The sequence below is a fragment of the Chelonia mydas genome, chromosome 21 (genome assembly GCF_015237465.2).
Source record: "Chelonia mydas isolate rCheMyd1 chromosome 21, rCheMyd1.pri.v2, whole genome shotgun sequence".
Classification (NCBI taxonomy): domain Eukaryota; kingdom Metazoa; phylum Chordata; order Testudines; family Cheloniidae; genus Chelonia; species Chelonia mydas.
The window spans coordinates 1,850,675-1,856,674 of NC_051261.2; the positions used below are offsets into that span (position 1 = coordinate 1,850,675).

The 6,000-nt window shown below is 50.0% G+C and overlaps 1 protein-coding gene across 3 annotated transcripts in view; it reads right to left on the reverse strand.

Annotated features, from left to right (window-relative positions):
* Positions 1-1,291, reverse strand: part of LRIG2 (leucine rich repeats and immunoglobulin like domains 2) — a 130,399-nt gene extending 129,108 nt beyond the window's left edge. For 2 of the 3 annotated variants that reach the window (XR_006286818.1, XR_005223194.2), the window contains exon 1: positions 1,156-1,220. The gene's annotated coding sequence lies outside the window, so the exon portion shown is untranslated. Of the gene's footprint in view, positions 1-1,155 lie in introns of all 3 variants that reach the window. The other variant, XM_037884737.2, reaches the window with a different exon arrangement.
* Between the last annotated feature and the right edge of the window lie 4,709 nt (positions 1,292-6,000).

A 6,000-nucleotide genomic window follows, 5' to 3' on the forward strand; every position in this document is an offset into this window, starting at 1 on the left:
GTTTATTTCCCCTCAAACTTGGGCCCAGATCCACAAAGATATTTAGGTTCCTAACGTCCAGTCTTTTCTCCATCAGACTAAAACCAGAAACTTTGCACAACACACCTCTCTTGGCAATCAAGGAAAGCAAATTTGCACTTTATACCAATAAAATACTAATGATTAGATTCACTTTCTCATCTGCAACAATACAATGATATCTTTCCTTTCCCCCAGATATCAGATTACATACATTATGGTTCAGTTTCTACAAAAGCATTACCTCAAGACATCTCTTTCCATTGCTAAACTATTCTGTAGTACATACTCTACAAGAGAAAATTGCAGTTTCATGATATAGTTTGGAAGATTAGCTGTCACTTAAAGTCAACTTCCAGACTAAATAAAGATCAAGAAGGAGGACACATCTGAAAATGACAGCTTTCAGAAAACGAAGCCCTATAGAACAGGGATGCTTTCCCAGAACAAATTCTGCTTACTAAAGTTTATTTCATTTCAATCAAAAGGAAAGAAACAGCCAGCTGCTTTAAGAGCGGACCTATTCCACTTAACGTGCAGCCAGAACTCGGCCTCCGGCCGAGCGCCCAGCGAGCCCTGCCCACCTCGCCAGAGCCGCGAACAGGCTCCGTCCGGACGCGGCTGCCGCAGGCCCGCCGAGCGTCACAGCGTATCGCCCACCTCGCGGCGGCCGGAGTCGGACCCTCCCTTCGCACTGCACGGGCCCGGCCCTCCGGCAGCTAATGCCCCAGACCTCAGCGACCGGGGCATCAGGCGGCTCCGTCCCCCCGGCTTTGCCCCCGCCCTCAGGGCCCACGGGACCGGCCGAGTTCGCCTACTTCGCCGCCCCAGAGTCCGCGGGCGGGAATAACGGGGCGTCGCGAGGCGGCCCGGCAGCCCCCGTGACGGCAGCGCCTCGCCCCGGCGGGGGCTGCGAGCCCGGCACCGCGCCCCGGGGGCGGCCGGGGCCGGGGCCGGGCAGGCTGGAGCCCCGCGGGCCGCGCCCCAGGGGGCCCGCCGGGACCGGGCTGTGCGGCGCCGCGAGCCCCCGGGGCCGCGGCGGCCTGGCGCGCAGGGAGGCGGGGCAGGGCCCGGCGCCTTAGCAACGGGCCCCTAGCAACGGCCCCCCCCGCGCGCGGCCGCCCCCCCCGTACTCACAGGCCCGTGGTGCCGGCGGGCAGCGGCGGGATCCTCCGGCGGCCCGCGCCCGGCCCCCCCCCGGCAGGCGGAGGCGGCTGCAGTCCAGCAGGCCTCGGCGGCAGGAGCAGGGCGCGGCGCAGGCCTCGCCGGGCGGCTCCCCGGCCGCGCACAGCCCGCACAGCAAGAGCAGCAGGGGCAGCGCCCCGCGCCGCCGCCGCCCCGCTCCTCGCATCCTGCCGGCCGCGGCCCTGCCCCAGGCGGCTGCGGGGCGCGCACAGGCCGGCGGCGCCGCGAGCCCCGCCCCCCGCGCGCCGCGTCCGACCGGCCAGGTGACAGGCAGCAGCGGGCGGGGCTACGAGCTGGCACCTGAAGGGGGAGGAGCCAATAGGAGGAGGTGAGGCGACAACTCGCGCGCTCTAAGGGGTGGGGCTAGAGCGTGACCGCTCACGGGGGAGGAGCCAGCCTGGGGAGGGGGTGGGGCTTCTGTCCCTGGGCGGGTTCTTGGCTCCCACGTGGGAGGACATTGACCCAGGCCCTTCACAGTGGGGAAGGTGGGTGAGCCAGAGCCCGGGGCGCTGGGGAAGATGTGGCCGTGCTGCTGCTCTTGCTGTACCTGGTCCGGGGGGTAAAGCGAGAGCGTGCTCGCTAGGGCTCATCATCCGGCCCCGCGCACCAGCCCGAAGCTCGTCGGACGTGTCATTAACAGGCCATAGCAACCAAATGTAAAATTAAAATTGAATGCAACTTCTAAAGCAGGGGACAGGGGAAAGAAAACTCAAGACTCAGCCATTGAACAAAGTTCTTCTTAAAACCCATCCAGGCAAAGGGATTGGGGGGGGGGGGGGTTCTCATAGAGCAGCTGGGGGGGGAACAGCATCTGGAGTGTTGGAAGTTGTAATTTATCATTATATTATGGGCACATCCAAAGGCCCAAGTTGCTACCTTTAAAATGATATTTCATTTGAATAGCAATAATCTCCCCTGCAGAAATGCTGAGCTGAACATATGGTTGAAATGCAATTCAATCAGTGGGATATTGTCAACTTAAAAACCACATTTCCATCTGAAAATTTCCTTCTATCTGTCGTCACAAATAACCCCTAGGATTTCTATAATGAAGAAAGGTCAGAGAAACTTCTCTATTTTTCCCTACCTTTTCAATTTGTTTACTTTATGGATGGTCCACTACATTGTTTTGCAGACAGTCAGTTGCATTTCCTGTCTCTGAAGTGGATTGGGGCTGTGCCTTTAAGGACTGTGGTTCCCAGACAGAGAGTCTGGGGGGTGGGCTGTGAAGCTCTTGCTTTTACGCACAGTCAGTTGGAACCAGACTCAGAATAATGCAGATCTCTGCAAGCATTTTAAGCATAGTGATCACTCGTCACCACCTCATACAGTAGTACCATGGCATCACATCACTCATGCTCTGTGTATGTTCTCCCTCTGGCTGCGCAAGCGGGTGTAATCAGTAATTGTAGGGGGCACAGTGCCCATCTATAAAAAGGGAAATAAGGCCAACCCAGGAAATTACAGACCAGTCACCTTAACTGGAAACATAATGGAGCAAATAATTAAGCAATCAGTTTGCAAACATATAGAAGATAATAAGGTGATAAGTAGCAGTCAGCATGGATTTGTCAAGAACAAATCATGTCAAAGCAACCCGATAGCTTTCTTTGACAGGGTAACAAGCCTTGTGAATATGGGGGAAGCTGTAGATGTGGAATATCTTGACTTTAGTAAGGCTTTGGATATTGTCTCGCATGATCTTCTCATAAACAAACTAGGGAAATACAACCTAGATGGAGCTACTATAAGTGCATAACTGGTTGAAAAACAGTCCCCAGAGAGTTTCCACTGAATGCATCCGATGAAGTGAGCTGTAGCTCACGAAAGCTTATGCTCAAATAAATTTGTTAGTCTCTAAGGTGCCACAAGTACTCCTGTTCTTGTTCCCAGAGAGTAGTTATCAGTGGTTCACAATCATGCTGGAAGGACACAATGAGTGGGGTCCCTCAGGGATCAGTTCTGGGTCTGGTTCTGTTCAATATCTTCATCAATGATTTAGATAATGGGATAGAGAGTACACTTATAAAGTTTGCGGACAGTACCAAGATGGGAGGGGTTGCAAGTGCTTTGGAAGATAGCATTAAAATTCAAAATGATCTGGACAAACTGGAGAAATGGTCTGAAGTAAATAGGATGAAACTCAATCCGGACAAATGTAAAGTACTTCACTTAGGAAGGAGCAATCAGTTGCACACATACAAAATGGAAAATGACTGCCTAGGAAGGAGTACTCCAGAAAGGGATCTGGGAGTCATAGTGGATCACAAGCTAAATATGAGTCAACAGTGTAATGCTGTTGCAAAAAAAAGCAAACATCCTTCTGGGATGTATTAACAGGAGTGTTGTAAGCAAGACAGGAGAAGTAATTCTTCTGCTCTATTCCACACTGATTAGGTCTCAACTGGTTGCCAATTTTGGGTGGGCATATTCCTGGAGGTTTCTTCAGATGACATAATCTTTAATTAAAGATTAATCTTTTCATTCCTGGAGACGCCAGGACAATCCTGGAGGGCTGGTAACCCTACCAGTTGGCTGCAGCCCAGCCCTGCAAGGGGAAACTAGAGCTTCTAGGGGTAACCCACACTGAATCCGGCAGTTGGATCTCAATACAGTTTCCTGTAGTTTTACAGGTTGTTGGGCCTTATAGGTCTGCAGCCATTATATGTTGAGATGCCTGTATAGTTCTCAGTCCCAAGAAGGAAAATAAGTATTTGTTTATACAGCAATGGGCTATAGTTAAGGGGATAGGGAAATCTGCTGCTTGCCTACAAGGCTGGTGCCTTCCTCTTGTTATTCTAGGAAGCAAGTTTAGAATTAAATAAGCAGGGCAGTTGTGTTTGTATGTGTATAATTGAGATACAATGCAAACAATTCATCCGAGTGCAGAGAAGGGTCAGTTAATCTCTCAGGGGAATATGTCTGTCGGGTATTCAGAGATAAACACCATCCTCCTGTAGCAGAGGCCCTCACTTTCACCTCTCTCTAGGTTGAGGGTACATCATGAAGTCTGTGTTAATCCATCTGTGTCCTGAGCTGACTCCTAAGAATGGAATGGATTATGTTATCACCGCTCCTGGGATATGTCTATCCTGCTGTGGCCTTATTAGCCTGATGGTATTGGTGGTAAAGACAAGAGTGCCATCTGGTGGCACAATTGGAAAGCTACATCTTGCGTAGAGCAGTGCAATTAGAAATCATTAGTACATTCCCTGATCTGAACCTTGCTCCCCTTGAGTACGGTGCAAGATCAGCCCCAGGGTGAATTTAGTGCTGGTGAAATTGGTAGCCCACGAGACTGAATCCTCTGTTTATCCAGAGAACAGCTATAGATGGACAGTGGCAGTGCAAGACTCCCACATTCACCTTCCTTTGCCAGTGCCTCTCCCTGCCCTGCCCTCCAGACACTCATTCCATCTTTGTGCCTCATTCATTCACAGGCATTTCAGCAGAGGGCTTACCAACAAATCAGCACCAAATTAGGTGGTGGCATTTGTGGATGTTTGGCCACTAGGAATGGTACTGAGCGGGCCATGGTGCTGCTGCTTGGTCACTACAGACTTGGGCTGGATTTGAGGTGCTGTATTCCATGATCAGTCCTGCAAACTCTCCCATCCCCTATAAGGGATGCTCTTTAATCTGGCACCTTTTGTAACACTTGCTGAGTTCTCCCCTGGCTCTGAGCAGTTGCTGCTGCCAGCTCGTTTTCATACAAAGTGGCAGTACAGTCTATTTTACTCATTGCACACACACAGAGCCCCTGTCGTTAGCAGTTACACACTTTATCAGGCAGCCTGAGAAATAAGTGCTTGTGGCAGGTTCTAGTGTGAAGAAAAATCAGACCAAATAACAGTTGCATTACGATATTATTTCCTAAATGGACTCATTTCTGCCCACGTATGCCGGATACATGTGTTGTGTTATTGTTTTTTTTCCCCCTCACATCTTAATTGGAGTGCAAGCTGACTACATTTACATTGTTTATGTTAAAACAAGAACAAATCTGCTTGATAACAAACCCACGCAAATGGAGATGTTTCTTTTCCCAAATCTGTCTTCTGCCCCTCATTTGAATGATTTTTCATCTAGTTATTTACAGTCTAGGAGCAGGTTTCCAAGGGGGCTCAGTACACTGGTACAGAGTACCTATGAAAAACTGGCCCCAGCTGTGGGTGCTGAGCATCTGAAGATCTAGCCCTGGACTCTTGAAAAATTGGACTCCACAGACCTGATTCTTCACTGCCTTGTATTTTGTGTGGTCACTCACACCTGTATAAAGTGAGTGTAAAATGCTACCCAATCAAAATAGCTGTGTTTGAAAACAACTTTGAACAGGTGTAAATGAGTCCTCAAAGGGCCAAGGCAAAGGAGAATGACACCATTGACTTCAATGGGAGGAGGGTCAAGGCCTCAGTTTGTAAAATCAGGAAGTGGCTGCAATCTGCAAAGAGCTATTTAATAAACTGATGATAAAACCAGGGACTTTTTTGAATGCATCCGATGAAGTGAGCTGTAGCTCACGAAAGCTTATGCTCAAACAAATTGGTTAGTCTCTAAGGTGCCACAAGTCCTCCTTTTCTTTTTGCGAATACAGACTAACACGGCTGTTACTCTGAAACCTGTTTTGAAGAACTGTTTTTCTTGAGAAAAATACTATTCTTGGGAGAAATTTCCCAACCCAGAGAATGAATTCCAGCTCCTGACCTCTTCTAGGACTAGAATATGGAACTCTTCCCCTAGGGCCAGTATTGGGTGGGCCTTTTGCTTGATCATTGTTCCCTGAGTTCTCTTCTCTAA